Here is a 17,289-nt window from a genome sequence, read left to right on the forward strand (position 1 = left end):
GAAATGCTCTGGCCTTCACTCATCAATCGGCAAAGTGATTACATTATTTTTCCAATTTTCTGGTTATTGCTGTATCTGTTTTTCAGAAGGCAATGCTAGAATTAAAGAACTTCCTTTTAAAAATGCAATAAAATAGTAACCTTTCTTTTAAACCAAAGTTAGAAAATTTTTTTCAGTTTCTATTTTTTATGTCCTACCATATTGAGAGACAATTATCTACCATATGTGAAATGTAAACAGCTAGTTTTAAAACACATTGTACAGACTTACAGATTCATTAAGACATCAGAAATGGTTGCAACTAATCCTCCTGTTTAAATAAATGAAGAAACTCAGGGAGGAGACTAATACCTCCAATATGTCAATTACTTTACTCAGTTTTTTATCTATTTTACCTCATTTAAGACTTACATCCAACTTGCAATCAGAGTCGTAAGTCCTAGTTTATGACTAGTCCAAAGTCACAAAGTGATTTAACTGCAGAACTGAGACTTCTGCTGGAGACTTTTGTCTTAATACATAGCTCTTTCTGCTATACCAAGCCATCTTGTACCATCTATTGATCAAAGGCTTACATGAACATAGTGACAGGCTGAAGAGAAATTATTTGGGGAACTGAACCTTATTGTCAAAGATAAGAGATTTAAGACTAGATAGTATAAATGTGATTTTTTCTGTGATAGAGACTACCTTGTTAGATATAGATTAGATAACATCCCTATTTTAGTACCATCTCAATTGCCATAGAGAGAAGGTCTGTGACCAAACTGCTAAATGTAGCTGAGTATGATGCAGCTTAATTGGCTTAAGCCTACAGCTATAAATTTCTAATTTTTTATGCTCTAGCTCAATTAAGCTCACCTAACGCTTTAAATATTCAGCAATTTATTAGGAGCATGAGTATAGCATATTCAGTACCTTAAAATAATCATCCAGATTCAAACCTAGACTTTGTCACTTTCTTGACTACTCTCTTACCTCACTTCTCTGCATCCTTGACACTTGGGTCAGAATTACTATCCCAAAGCATATGATTAAATATATTCACCAAATATTTACTTTCAAGCCATTATAAGTAGAGAAGATCCAGATAATTAAGTTAAACAATTTTAGACTCTTAGGTCTTTCTGATAATTAACTCCATTTTTCTTCTGACTTTTTGTGAATAATTTTAAAATATAGAAATTTCACTTGTTAGATTTAAATAGGACTTTTCCCCCAAGCTTTTCTAATTACATAAACTTTAAACAGATTTTACCCACACTTTAATTACTTCACTCATAGGATGAGCTAAGAATATATTTCAGACATTCCTATTTCCAGGTTGTTCAGAATTCAGAAGTGCTGAAGTGTTTTGAAATTCCCCTGTAGAATTTAGTGCAAAAATACAAGTTAAAAATAAGTAATTGGATTGAGATTATAAATACACAGATTTAAAAGGACATGGCCACAGGAGAATTTAAAAATATTTATAAATTCTACCAAACCTCCTTATTGTATTCAGGAGCAAATATTCAAAACCAAAGGAATAGTCACACAGGAAGGAATATATCCTTGTGTAAATTTTAAAATTAGCATTCATTGGGGCAATCAGGTTAAAGTCAGTCATTCTACCGAAATATGTCTAAGAAATAAAGGGCACTGTCTGATGCATAGGACTACCTGGCATCCAGAAAATGCCTGGACAGAATCCTCTGAGATTCATGGTTAAGCCGAGCATCTACAAAAATAGAGTTGCCATTTACTGAGATGGGGAACGTCACTCGAGCAATTTTGCATTGTTTCTGTGACAGGAGGGGACAGAGATAAGAAATGCAGTTTAGAATAAGCTGATCATACGCCGCCTGTGGAGATCCAACTTGAGATATTAAGTAGGGAGTTTAGGTAAATGACTTTGGAGCTCAAGGAATAGATCCAGGCTGGAAATAAAATTTTAGCGGTTCACAGCATGTAAATGATAGCTAAATCTCTAAGACTGGATAATCTCACTTAGGGATGAGCAGAGAAGATACAGAAGAGTAAAAATCCAAAGACTGATTCCTGGGACAATCTACCATCAGAGATCAGGGAGCTGAATGGTAAAAGCAAAGGGAGCTAAGAAGGACAGGATGGTGAGAGAGTAGGAAAAGCAAGAAAGCCAGAGTTCTGGATGTCAAATGAATAAAATATTGACATTTCAAGGAAAAGAGAATGATCATCTGCATCAAATGTTGCTGAGAGATCACAAAAGATGAGGACTGAGATTTGACTTCTGATTTAGCACTGTGGTGACCGCTGGTGACTAACTAGAACAATGTCTGTGGAGCAGTGGGAACAGAACATGACTGGAACAGGTTAAGAGTAGAATAGGAAGAGAGGAACTGGAGATCAAAAGTTCAGAAAACTCTTTCGAGGCATGTTACTTTTTTTTTTTTCTAAAAACCAACCTTTAATAAGCTCTGCCCCTGAGTGGTCAAAGTGAAAACTGGGGAGACTTTGGAGTCCACCTACTTCCTGGTTTATGTGACCTTGGAAAATTACTTAACTTCCTTGGGTTCAATTTTCTGTAAAATGGGAAAAATGATGCAGATGAGATCAATTTATAAAGCAGTGGGACAACATCAAGGCATTTTACTTTAAAGAAGAGAAATGGTCTGGTAAAGGGATATGTTGAGTTAAAAGATCTTCGTATTTAAAGATTTACATCAGATAATATATTAAATTTTCTTTAAAATCTACTATTTCATTGTTTTACAATTCATCACAAGGAGCTTAATAAGGATCAAGTTAAGCTCTAATATCTGGCATTGTTTGATCTCTGATAATAACACTTTGCAAATAAAATTAAGGTAAGTTTAGGTAGTTGGCATGTAACAGCGAACTGAAAATTTATTATGTAAGTCCATTAACTAAATCTACACATTATCAACAAATTTCCTTCCTCCTTTTGAAACCTAAGATTGGAAATATTCTTCACCTATTTAACTGAATATGTTGAAACGGTGACCTTATAATCTTCCCTATTAATATTTAAATGTTTTTCCATGAATAGATTAAGACAACCTAAATACTGAATTTTTAAGTGTGTCAATATCCACACCTAAGATATAAAATATAAGATATAATCTATTTACCATGTTTAGTCATATGTAGTAGGCAGATGTCCACATCCTAACCCCCAGAACCTGTAAGTATGTTACCTCACACAGATAAAGCGCCTTTGCAAATGTGTTAAGTTTAAGGTTTTGAGATGGAAAGAGTACCCTGGATTACCCAGGTGGGCTTAATTTAATCGCAAGCAGCCTTATAAATGAAAAAAAAGGCAGAAAGGTTAGAGTCAGAGAAGAAGATGTGATGATGGAAGTAGAGGCTAGAGTGATATGATTCCTGGTTTTGAAGATGGAAAGAAGCCACAACCGAGGAACTCAGAAAACTTCTTGAAGAGGGAAAAGGCAGGAAGCAGTCTCTTTCCTAGAGCCTCTAGAAGGAACACTGCCCTGTTAAGACTTTAATTGTAGCTCTATGAGATCCATTTCAGACCTCTGACCTACAGAACTGTAAGATAGTGAATTCTATTATCGTAAGTCACTAAGTTGGTGGTAATTTGTTCTAGTTGCAATAGAAAACTAATACACCGTTAGGGATCTATATTTGTCTAGATCCCTCAATAAACTGTGAACTCCTTAAAGTCAGGCTCTGGTTTTGATCAGCCCTGTATTTCTTACAGATCTCTATAGTACCTTACCTATATCAGTTGCTCAATAAATGCTGAATTTCTTTGGAAAATTAATTAATATATAAGCACTGTATCAAAACTAGACCAGTAACTACAAAAATGTTTGTGCAGAAGGAAGCCCTAAAGGGGAAAATGATAAAATGTGTTATTTATCCTCATTGTTCTTTCAAAAAAATGAGTTTACCAACATAAATGAAAGACACATTGGAGAATTATAAATTATGTGACCTTTTCTTACTCAGGATGATACTATAATTCCTGAATATTAGAAGAAACATGCTCTTAGATTTCCACAAGTTTTTAATATAAGTGCATTCTAGGATTTGCATATTTTTAATCATGGAAGAAGTAATAAAGTAACAGCATTTTTTAAAAATATTTCAGCAACAGTTATTGCAATTTGTAAAATGTTTATTGATTTTATTTTTGGCATGCTATCCAAAAATAGAAGTTTAATAATAATTTACCTTTTTTAAAAAAAGTATTTTCTGAAAATAACTTTCCTATTATAAAAAACGAAGTTTGTGACTATCTTCATAAACAATGCTGTATTCCATTTCAATCCTTCATTGCTATATTGGTCACTATAATAAATGATACTGTGATTTAGACATAGTATTAAAAATCACTGAGATCTTGGGGCTTCCCTGGTGGTGCAGTGGTTGAGAGTCCGCCTGCCGATGCAGGGGACACGGGTTCGTGCCCCGGTCCGGGAGGATCCCACATGCCACAGAGTGGCTGGGCCCGCGGGCCATGGCTGCTGGGCCTGCGTGTCCGGAGCCTGTGCTCTGCAAGGGAGGCCACAACAGTGAGAGGCCCGCGTACCCCCCAAAAAAAAAGAAAAAAAAAATCACTGAGATCTTAACATTTGATTTAACTCTGAAACATACTAACCTCTCCTTCCAGTGCACATAATATTGTACTATCAAATTATTAAAAAAAACGTAAATAGCTGAAAAATCATTTGGATGATTTTATATTTAACAAAGAATGTAAATATATTGTACTGCTTTCCTGTTTGTGATTCCTTTAGACATGTTATTCAACATTAAATCATTCTTAGCTCAGTGAAGCATTTTTCGTCAAACTAAACCTAAAATGTATTAAAGTTTTCACTTGATCTTTTTTATAACTCTTTGATGCCCCTGATATTGTACTATCTAGCTTACATATTTAGTTTGTTCACGTCTTTTTTGCTATAGGAATAGTTAGTATACACTCCGTATAGGTATACTCAGTATATATTCAGTATATAGCTATGTATACTCAGTATACAGCTTAATATCTAGCTCATAGTAGGTGCTTTATAATAAATCAATTACTCAGATCTCTCAGTCATAAAAACTCTTCAATATTAATGATCTATTTTTTATGACAACATTCAGTCAGCTCTGACAGTCAGTACAGATTTGAGCCAATTTGTTGCCTTGAATATCTATAAAAAATAATACAAAATATGAAAATAATAATAGTTCTTAGGAACTGAAAGGTAATCATCATCAACAAAAACTTCAATTGCTCTCAATATATTATATTTAGTAAGGCAGGAAATTTAACTATGTATATATTTCAAAAGTATTGTCAACAATCATGAAAACTGAAAATTCAGCCAGCCAGAATGCCAATTCCTCAACTAATCTCTCCTTGTGATACTAACTCTCCGGGATCATCTCCAGAATTATAAAAAGGAAGGGACACTATACTTACCTCAGAGGGATAGAGTGAGAATTAAATGAAGTAATATCTCAGACAGAGAAGCTTGAACTTGGAAGTCAGATAGACCTAAATTTAAAATCCATTATGTCACACCTCTCAAGGTCTCTGCATCCTCACTTGGAAGAGGAGGATGGCAATATCTATCTTTGAAAGTCTGTTTGGACTTTTAAAGATAAAGTATGTCAAAGTATCTGATATAAAGTAAACATTCAATGCATAGGAACTATTACTGGAAAAGTAATGACCCAGAATAAATGTTTAAAAAATATTTCCACTGTTTTTTTAAATTAGAAATATTTTTGATCTGTGAATCACTGTTCGCAGTTGTGTAACTGCCTAAAAGTCAATTCAGCCTTTATGTCTCAGTTTCCCACATATACAATAAGAATGATAATAACCAGTGCTTTGTACCTCTCAGAGTTGCTGAAAGGATCAAATGAGGCAATACAAATGAAAGCTCTTTGAAAAGTGGTGTTATTAATAGCTGTGCTAATACTCATAATAATTTAATAGCACAGATAAATCTGGCATTAATTCACAACAATGGGTCATCTTACTGAGGACATTACAATGATCTATTTTCAGGATAGAAAGTTCCCAATGAATTGGCAAGTATATAGAAATAGACTTCTGAAAGGATGCCAAAGCTGGAACATCCTCAATTCTGTGTGTTTCCAGCTATAGGAAGTGAAACTATTCTACCTTGCAAAGATAATTATTACTTTATTTTAATATTCATCAATTTCTCCATGTTTTGAATATTTGCCAACTTCTTTTCTAGGAAGGGTTTTGAGCTATTTCTAAGAGAGGAGGGCTATTGTGTTTTTAGTTCTGTCAAATGATTATGATCATTATCTTTAAGTTTTTCAAGAGTAGAGAATCAAGCTTTAAAAAATAAGCATGAATTTTAAGATAAAGTGTTTCATTGTTTAATGGCATAATTCATCATTTACCTTAAGACAACAGAAACTTCTTTATCAGTGCCTTTTACTTGTTTTAAAGATGATTTCTTTCAGACAGTTCAGATCTTAAGAGAATTACAGTGTAAAAATTATTCAAAGCAAATTTACAAAAAGACATCATTTTAAAAGTAATAATTCCAGCTGGTTAAATGAAGAACACCAAAAACATTTGAGTATTTTCTGTACCCTGATAGCATACTTGTCCAATTGTACATAAAATATTGATATTTACTTCTATTCCTTGCCACTTAAAAATCAAATTGACTTTCTTTTATACAACTTTGTATTTTAACACATTCTATTAATTATCAACATGTATTGTGTACATAGAATGCACACAGCGCACCATGTATAGTGAACCTACTTTATGTAATGTTTCTATGTGCATAATTTTTGGAATTCTTAAAATTGTTAATGTTTGATGACTTTAGTAGGCCAAGTGAGTAATAAAATCAAGATTAAAAAGTAGTGTCCTTATACATAGTACATAGTGATGAATAATCCAAACATTAGCCAAACTGTCAAGCATTTAAATAACTATTCTAAAAAGAAATTTCCCAATCTCTCTTCTTTTTAACTGTATTAAATGTTGATTAGTTTGCCAGGGCTACTGTAACAAAATAAGAAAGTGGGTGGCTTAAACAACAGATATTTATTTTCTCAAAGTTCTGGAGGCTAGAAGTCCAAGATCAAGGTGTCAGTAGGTTTGGTTTCTTGTGAGGCCTTTCTCCTTAGCTTTTGGATGGCTTACTTCCTGCTGTGTCCTCACACTGTCTTTCCTCTATACATGCACATACCTGTGTACATCCATATGCCCTCTTATTATTAAAAAAAAAAAAAAGTCATACTGGATATAGGCCCACCTAAATGACCTCGTTTTACCTTAACTACTTCTTGCATTTCCAAATACACTCACATTCTGACATACTGAGGGTTAGGACTCCAACATGCTAATGTATATAAAGGATAGAGTAAAGGATCATTTAGTAACTTTGTTGTGGATAATTTTTGGAAAATTGGAATAAGGTTTAATTATAACCATTTTCCCACAAATGTTGAACAGTCAAAAATGTTCAATGGTTTTATAAAAATCCCACAAGGAAAATCCTGTAGGAATATTTATCAAATTCCTACAAAAGAAGACAAAGCAGGAGCTCCTAAGATTAAATGTAAAAGGTGGGGATGATGGAAAATCACACAGAAAACAGTAAATAGTTTAACTACATACAATAAAAATTTTTCATATGCAAAAATCTGAGAAGCAAAATGGTGGAAAATATTGGTTATAATGGACCATTATTTGTTACAAAAGCTTATACAGATAATAAAAATCCTTATCTTCAGAGTTGAAAGAAGTAATGATAGGACTGAATAAAGAAAATTAAACAAAATTAAAGACAATCTACAGAGTGCGAGAAAATATTTGCAGATGATGTGACCAACAAGGGATTAATCTCCAAAAAATACAAACAGCTCATACTGCTCAGTATCAAAAATACCAACAACCTAATCAAAAAAATGGATAGAAGATCTAAATAGACATTTCTCTAAAGAAGACACACAGATGGCCAAGAGGCACACAAAAAGATGCTCAACACTGCTAATTATTGGACAAATGCAAATCAAAACAACAATGAGTAGTTTTAACCGGTCAGAATGGCCATCATCAAAACGTCTACAAATAATAAATGCTGGAGAGGATGTGGAGAAAAGGGATACACTGTTGGTGGGAATGTAAATTGGTACAGCCACTATGGAGAACAGTATGGAGGTTCCTTAAAAAATTAAAAACAGAGCTACCATATGATCCTGCAATTCTACTCCTGGGCATATATCTGGAGAAAACCATGATTCAAAAAGATACGTGCACCCCAATGTTCACTGCAGCACTAGTTACAAGAGCCAAGACATGGAAGCAACCTAAACGTCTGTCAACATATGAATGGATAAAGAAGATGTGGTATGTACATACAATGGAATGTTACTCAGCCATAAAAAAGAATGAAATAATGCCATTTGCAGCAACATGGATAGACCTAGAGATGATCATACTAAGTGAAGTAAGTCAGACAGAGAAAGACAAATATCATATGATATTGCTTACACAAGAAATCTTTAAAAAAAAAAGTGATACAAATGAACTTATATACAAAACAGAAAGAGTCTCACAGACATAGAAAACAAATTTGCATTACCAAAGGGGAAAGTGGGAGGGATAAATTAGGAGTTTGGGATTAACAGATACACACTACTATATATAAAATAGATAACCAACAAGGACCTACTGTATAGCACAGGGAACTATAACCTATAAGAAAAAGAATATATATATATATTATATATATTCAGTTACGTATATTATATATAATATACATATAACTGAATCACTTTGCTATACACCTGAAACTAATACAACTTTGTAAATCAACTATACTCCAATAAAAATTTTTTTAATTAAAAAAAATAAGAAAAATGTAAAAAAGCATTTAACAAACATGTGAAGTAAAGCAGAATAACATTCAATATCACTTGCAATCAAAGATTTGTGTATATGTGTGTTTAAAAGCCTTGCAAATGGCTCGAATCCATTACTGCTAACGGGTAAAGAAACTGCATGAGTTGAATCAACTCCAACTTTGTGTCTGAAGCCACAGAATTCTTGGTCATCTTTCCTCCAAGATTCTGCTTCCGGAAAGTGGAAGCAACAAGGGGTTGGGACTATTTTGCACAGATTGGTCATACCATTGTAATGGGTAATGGAAAACCAGCCCAGCCTATGCAGGACACCTGTTTGGGGAGGGGCAGGGTGGGGTGGGGACAGTGGGCTAGAAGGACACCTTCCAATGCACAAGCTGCCCAGGACCCTGGCTCCTTCTGGTAAACCACAGCACCAGCAGAATGAATGCTGATCACCTCTCTTTGCTTGCATGTTGGAATGCCTACCCACGTGCAAGGTGGGAAGCTCCACTCCAAGAAAATGCATAGGCACACTCCTTGCTACTCAGGGGGCAAACTACCAGCTTAAAAGTGAGAACCTCGGAAGAGAAGTGTGACATTACCTAAGAGCTTGTTAGAAATGCAAATTCATGGGCCCAATGTACTGAATCAGAATCAGTGGAGAAGGGGCCTAAGAAACTGTGTTTTAGCAAGTTCTCAAAGTGATTCTTACACACATTAAAGTTTGAGAACAAATGTTGCAAAAGAAACCCAAAGCTGACTGACCCTGCATTTCTGCCCCCTGTGCATGAGGGCCTGACTCTGACCATAAAAGCAAAAGGGTTAGCAGTTTCAAAACGGTAGAAACTGAGAAAAAAACAAAAATAAATCCACCACCTATCAGCCATTTAGCCACCTCTCACATCAAGACATGAATGAATAGTCCATCTTTTATAAATTTGCTTAGTTTTGAGTGAGAAAATGTCTTTATGCCATTGGAGAAAAAAAGGAATTCATTTATTTAGTAGAATGGCACTACAAACTCATGTTTGCATCAAAATAATCAAACCACTATCCATCAAGATACAGAAAAAAAAAGTGCAGAGATTTAAGGATATTTGCTTCCCTTTAACTTTAGTAGCAGAAGCAGGATTATTCTCATGCTCCTGATACTTATGCAACAGGATGCTGGGGGGGTCTGGGGACGTGATGCATGGACCTTCAAGAACTCCTCAAGCTGTACCATCTTCTCAGCTGGGTAAGAAAAAAATGCTCGCTGTTTCAAACTACTGCTTCATGAGGGTTGGGAAGGGCGGGAGAGATTGGAGCTGTGCCGACGATATCAGTTCTTATGGTGGAAGCTCTGAACCTAGGGTCTGGAAATAGTGGCATAACCAAGCTGAGGCTGGCATGCGTAGTGATGGGCCTGAATGCATCACCTCTCCGTCTACTTTTCCAAGGTCCTACTTGGACTCCTCTCACAAAGGGATGCCCATGGTCTACATGCAGCATACTGGAGTTAGGAAACTGCAAAGTTGTGGAAAGATGAGAGGTTGGAAGGAAAATACCTGGTACGACCAGGTATTTTCCCCGTGGCTCCCTCCACATGCACGTTTTACAAGACCTTCACCTCAGTCACGATGCTCCTGGTGCCTCGACGCCAGGCTCAGGAGCCTACTTTCACCAGATGTTGTACATCCGGCCATCCGAAGACGGTGATTTCGACTAAGTTCCGGGCGTTAACTGTATCCACCGTCAACGGGGCCAGGCTCATCCACTCCATTTTTGGAACTATGGCTCGGTCTGGGCCGAAGAGCAAGTCAGCCAGCCATGCCTCCAGGTAAAACAACACTGGGTTTCTCAGTTCCTGCACAGGAAACCACCATGGCCGGGTGTGAATCCCTGGTGGCAGAAGTGGTAACCCCAGCAGCCCGTCTCCCCTGGTGGGCGTCGTCCTTCCGTACCCGCGGGCCTCAGTGGCACCTGCGTCCATCGTCAGGCTCCAACCAGCAGCCCAGGAGAGAGGTCATGATGAGCAGCCTCGTGGGACTTGGGGAAGTGCTGTAGCCCAGGCCTTCTAAGATTTCCGGCTGGGCCCGCCCCTCTCCGAATCTCTTCTTATGGTCAAATGTGTTTTTGTATCTACACTCCTTGAGTATATGTGTATATAACGTCCATGCTTTTGCTTTAGACCATTTGAAAACTTTTTTGTTGTTTGACCACTACAGTAGATTAAAGGCTGAAAGGAGTCCCACGTAGGCTTTCACCCTTCAGCTATTAAATGCTGTCAGCATTAAATCCTGTCACTTGATCCCTGCTTCAGCCTATTCTCACCCCTGAGCGATTTCTGGCATCACAGTTTATTGGAAGTGATACCTATGGTGGTACAGGTGACTGGAATATCACTCCAAAGTAATGAGCTAACTCAATTCTATCGAAATAGTATTCTAAAAACTGGGTAGTCAGGGATGGACGATTGGTCAGGTTAAATCCTGAGCTTGTGACTCAGTCCAGTTTAACAATTATTTTTGGATGCCAGACACTGCCATCCAACAAGCAATACTGAGATAGCAGTGTTGTTATCAAATATATAGAACATGGTCATTATTCTCAATCATGCACCCCAGTGTATTTAGAGGAGTCTTACATTTAAATAGACAATTTCAAAAATAGTGGGATAAATACTAAGAAGCTGGGTATGGCAGCATGCTGTGGGAGCAAGTGATAGAAAACCCAGTTCAGACAAAGGCATCAAGAATGACTTCATGATGATGCACCGGGGGGCAGACCTGAAGGATAACTAAGAGCTATTAGATGTCAGTTCACTACAATATGTAATAAGCAATTTATTTAATTATGTGTATCTCACTTTTTTTCTGAAAAGGAAATAATATTGGTAATGTACAGCTTCCTTGGAAAATATTAACAAAAAGTAATGGGAATTCTTTATGAGGGTATCACTGTAAATATTTAGTTTTTTATGTTTGGTTTTCAGCTTTCTGCCTCTAGTCTTAACTCAATATACAAGGAATATATTTGGACATATATTCACTGTGTGTCCTGTGAGCAATGTCTAGATTTACTAATGTTTTGGTCTTTCCTAGTCCCCTTTTTTAATATTTATTCATCCACTTCATTTCTTCTCCTGAAGCATTTAAATCATTTTATTCAGCTGCTAAATTTTCAGATGATCTCCAATCCTAATGGTGATGGAGGTATTGCTTTGTATTACTACTTAATGGTCTTGGGGAATCAGTATTTTTGACAGTTAACTATTGGGTATTGATGTGTGTGTGTGTGTGTGTGTGTGTGTGTGTGTGTGTGTGTGTGTGTGTGTGTGTGTGTGTGTGTGTGTGTGTATAAGATTTTTAGGATTAAGAATTGAACTTCTAACCTCTTGATGCCAATAGTTACTACATGATGGTCCTGACATCATTTCCTTCACCTGAGTACCCCAAATGTCAATGTCAATTGTCAATGAAAAACAATGTTAGCTGTAAAGTGGCAGTTGGGTCTTTTATAATCTGCAAAAGTAAATAATGCTAAACATCCCATTCATAAACTAGCGTTATATAAAGTTCATGTCTTTTATTTCAATCCAGGCTTTAAATATCTTCTGCTGATTGGCAATAGTAATATTCCTTTTCCAAGAAGTGAAATTGTTCTTTAAAATTCTTGGCTTCTTGTCTGTTGAGGGAGTTTAAGTCCCAAATTATTTAATGCAGAATTAGTAACCTCAAACTTTGCTGATCCAGCTTCCTCTTAACCTTTCCATTAAACTGTCTGATGTGGAAAATCAATAGCTGCAGTTACATAATCTGTAGCCTTTCATGAGAGGGAAGATGGTGCAATTATGACTAAGCCAGATATATAATTATTTCTTTATATCCTAACTAAAGTTAGAAAGCTAAACTTGGAATACTGCTTTAAAAATTGCATTGCTCCTAAAACACTTTCAAGACTTTCAAATCAGAAGGCCTTCCCACTAATTAATCTTCAGATTGGCATTATAATGTGTTAGCAGGGAGAAGGTAGCACTTTCAGTGGAATCTTTGCTTTGAAATTTCATACTTTTTATAGTTAGTGATAGGAGAAACCCTGAAGAGAATAAATGAAAGTGAAATTTTACTTTGTAGCTCCTTCACTTTTAGTTTCAGCTCCTTTCCTGTTTTTGGTACGCTACTCTCTCAAAGCTATTGCTCTCAGACAGCTTACAACTAACCCCTTGTAAAGTTTAATTTACAATGACTTTTTAAAAGGTACTTGTTTTAGCAGATCTTGAAGATCTAATAAATATTTAATGGAGGAAACCTGAATTATCACGGAAGGTAGCAGGTAAGAGATTGTGGGTAGAGGGTAGCATCTGGATTTTATACCACATCTGAAAATACAAGGTTTGATGTACCTCAACTGTATAGTTATTTCTTTTTCACTGTAGGCATCCCCATGGCTTTCTCAACCTCTGCCCTAAATTCCTTTAGCCAACAGATTCATCTCTGCTGCACTGCTTCAGTAAGTAAGAGTGCAGACCATGAAATTGGATAGATATGAGTTCAAACCCCAAGTCCTCCATTAAGAAACTCTTGCCTTTGGGCATTTTGCTTTACATCTCTAAACCTCAACTTCCTCATCTTTGAAGCAAGGATAACTGTAAAACTTACTTTCTAGGGTTGTTGTAAAGATTAAATGAGTGGTACCTGGGGCTCAGACATGTTGAAGACCCTCTGAGAAGCCATGCTGAATGTGCCTCAATCTGCTTACACAAGGGATGGAGACAGGAGTACTTATCCCCTGGCTTAGGTCTCCCATTAGTTAAGATTTGCAGTGTTTAACTCCTTGCATTTCCACATTTGCACATATATAAGTCCAAATGTCAGAGTGGGTTCCTGTAGGCATTCCAAAGGAGTAGAGAAGCCCCAAGGCAGGAAAACCATAAAAGTCATGTGACGCATCCTAGAAAACATGCTGTCAAGTTATATGTGCACAGTCCATCACCAGAGCAATAACTAGAGTAAATATATGGGCCAAGAGAATATCAAGCAGAACCAAGGGGTGTTCAGTGAACCCCCTTTCTCTCCTGGCTGAGGGCCTGTCATGCCTCATTGCCAAAGCTTCACTACTGGTGATATTTTTAATATTAATAACATACATTCAATATGCAAATAACAATACAACGTGAACTTTCAAATAAAACATCTTTTGAAATTATCTAGATAAGTAAGGTTAGAAATTCAAAATATGGAAGAGAGTTCAAGGAAGCAACCTGAAATTGTACAGTTCAGTGTAATATGAAGACTCAAATAAATCTCTAGAGACTTAAATTAAAATCTTCCCTTGGCAACTCACAGACTGCTGCTTTTGCGTTGGCTCCTTAATCTGATTTAGCCTGTATTTACTCTTAAGAACTGGGCAATTACAGTCTTCTTCTTCTTCTTCTTCTTTTTTTTTTTTTTACATTAGCTACTCAAAACAGTAACTGTGTCTGTATCTCATCACTCACTGTCTTTTTACAATAAGTGCTCAATTAGCATTTGGTACCCACTTGACAACCTTGGAGGACTACTGTGAAGTTAAAATTGGGTAACTAGTGTAAAAATAAACCTCACAGCATATTAATTTCACTTTTCCTTCCATTGTATTATAGTTAAGTAGGTAGACATATCAACAGAGTCCTTAAAGTAAATCATTTTTCTCCCTACCAACGGCTAATAACACATCCACATAATTCCAGTCATTTATCTGTTTCACCACAGAGCCTGAATTTGCCAGGAGGTCTCAACTTATAGTTCCAGATTTGCGTGCTGGTCTTCTGGTATTGATTCTCCTGGGTTATTTTTTTCTCCATTTAAATTAAAAATCCCATTCTAATATGCTTCTACCCCTTTCCTCCTATAATATATTCAATTGCTATTTACCAAATATAACTCTATGTATTTCAAGTGGCCGTAGATTATACTTTCGCCCTGCCTATATAATATGTTCTATTGCTATTTACCAAATATAACTTTATATATTTTAAGTTGCAGGAGATTTATGCCTTCACCGTGCCAGATATTTGCTTCTGTTTTGTTCAAAGAATACCCACTGAGTTCCTGAGTAAATCATTGACTAGTTTTATAATGCCTCTACTCACAGGGCAGCTATGCATGAAGTAATAACGAGATTCATAAAATATTACCATTATGAGTTGCTATGCCATTGTATTGCTTTCCTTTCAAATATTTTGACACCACAATGTCAATAGCTCTATAGTGTGAACATCCTTTCTGGATTGTGCCTGAAAAAAAATTGCTCACCGGAATTCTAAGTTCCCCCAAAGCATCACTGAATCTTAGTTTTGACTAAATGCTCTGTATCAGAAGCTTTAAATGTATCAGTTATGTAATTTGGAAATAGGGGTGATTTCTATCAGGGATTTAGACACAACTTTGCTCCCTCATCAAAAAGAATTTTAAAGTACTAATTTTGCATTGTGCTATTTCAGGGTTTGTACAAAGAGAATTATTTAAATATGGTCCTAAACCCTCAGAACTTCACAATCTAATAAAACACTGGCAAGAAAGAAACATAAAAAGACATGTAAAATGCTAACCAGAGAAGAAAGGCAAGAAAGTGACACAGTTGACCATGATTTTAAGTTTAGTTCATACATATATGTTTTGTAATTTATATTGTTGATAAATTTTTAAGGACAAAATGCTGAAATTTATACTGTTTACAGTCCATTCAGAATGTATTTTTACATTATAGGTACTCAATCAACTGTAGAGGTGAAGCTTCTTTGGGACAAGGGATAAGAAAAGAACAACATTATGCAGCAAGATCAGATATGGTCTTCCTCAAAAATGCTATTCTCTCATGGTGCAAAGGACCTCAGTGGATGATTCTATATTTTACCTGGACATCAGGTCTGTCTTTAAAGACATCTATCCGTTAACAGTTTCCAAACTAATATATATCCTTTTTATTACAAATCTTTTAATGACCCCAAAGCAATCTTTTGAGAAAAATAACCTATCAACCTACACACAAAATAACAATCTACCAATACTTGAATTTAAAAACTTATGACTTGGTGCAGCCACTATGGAGAAGAGTAAGGAGGTTCCTTAGAAAACTAAAAATAGAGTTACCATATGATCCAGCAATCTCATTCCTGGGCGTATATCCAGAAAAAATGAAAACTCTAATTTGAACAGATACATGCACCCCAATGTTCACAGCAGCACTCTTTACAATAGCCAGGAAATGGAAGCAACCTAAATGTCCATTGACAGAGGAATGGATAAAAGAAGATGTGGTGTGTGTGTATATATATATATATATGTCCTAAACCCTAGAACCTGTTAATGCTGCCTTATTTGGAAAAAGCATATTTGCCGATTTAATTAAGTTAAGGATCTTAGATGACATAGATATACAGATATATGATGGAATATTACTCAGCCATTAGAAAGAAAGAAAGAATTCCATTTGCAGCAACATGGATGGACCTAAAGATTGTCATACTAAGTGAAGTCAGACAGAGAAAGACAAAAATCATATGATATCACTTATATGTGGAATCTAAAAATATGATACAAATGAACTTATTTACAAAACAGAAATAGACTCACAGACATAGAAAACAAACTTATGGTTACCAAAGGGGAAAGAGGGAGGAGGGATAAATTAGGAGTTTGGGATCAACAGACACACACTACTACAGATAAAGCAGATAAATAACAAGGACATACTGTATAGTACAGAGCACTATATATTCAATATCTTGTAATAACCTATAATGGAAAGGAATCTGAAGGTGTTGCTGTACACTTGTGTTGATCTACACAACACTGTAAATCAACTATACTTCAATTAAAAAATTAAAACTAAAAGTATAACAAAAAATTGAAAAATTAAAAAAACATAACTAATATAATTGAGATATATAAGACAACAGTAATGAAATGATGCCTTTCAATATTAAAAGACATAGTTAAGTAACCAGATGCTTTAACATACTTATGTAATCATCATAAGTGTGAGAGTTACAAATGAAGATTAATCAAGAGTGTAGTATACGGGCTTCCCTGGTGGCGCAGTGGTTGAGAGTCCACCTGCCGATGCAGGGGATGCGGGTTTGTACCCCGATCCGGGAAGATCCCACATGCCATGGAGCGGCTGGGCCCGTGAGCCATGGCCGCTGAGCCTGCGTGTCCAGAGCCTGTGCTCCACAACGGGAGAGGCCACAACAGTGAGAGGCCCACGTACCACAAAAAAAAAAAAAAAAAAAAAAAAAGAGTGTAGTATGGACAACTCACATATTTTTATCAACAAAACACACTGGATTAACTAGCAGGCAATTTAAAAAATGGTGAAAAATCTTGGTAAAGTTCCAAACCGAACAAAATCCATTCTTCTTTCAATTTACATGGTGAATATATTACTGGAAAACTCAGTTTATATTAAAAGCATGCC

The 17,289-nt window shown here is 35.9% G+C and overlaps 1 protein-coding gene and 1 pseudogene across 3 annotated transcripts in view; one reads left to right on the forward strand and one right to left on the reverse strand.

Moving 5' to 3' along the window:
- Positions 1 to 17,289, forward strand: part of OLFM3 (olfactomedin 3) — a gene marked incomplete at both ends in the record, with an annotated part of 191,859 nt that overhangs the window by 67,215 nt on the left and 107,355 nt on the right. The gene's annotated exons all lie outside the window — the stretch shown is intronic.
- Positions 10,003 to 10,822, reverse strand: LOC309828771 (oocyte-expressed protein homolog; annotated as a pseudogene). The gene is made up of 3 exons: positions 10,508 to 10,822; positions 10,269 to 10,356; positions 10,003 to 10,083 (listed from the first exon to the last, which is right to left on the reverse strand). The product of its transcript is annotated as an oocyte-expressed protein homolog (transcript).

The sequence above is a fragment of the Grampus griseus genome (assembly GCF_964374135.1).
Source record: "Grampus griseus genome assembly, chromosome: 1".
NCBI lineage: Eukaryota > Metazoa > Chordata > Mammalia > Artiodactyla > Delphinidae > Grampus > Grampus griseus.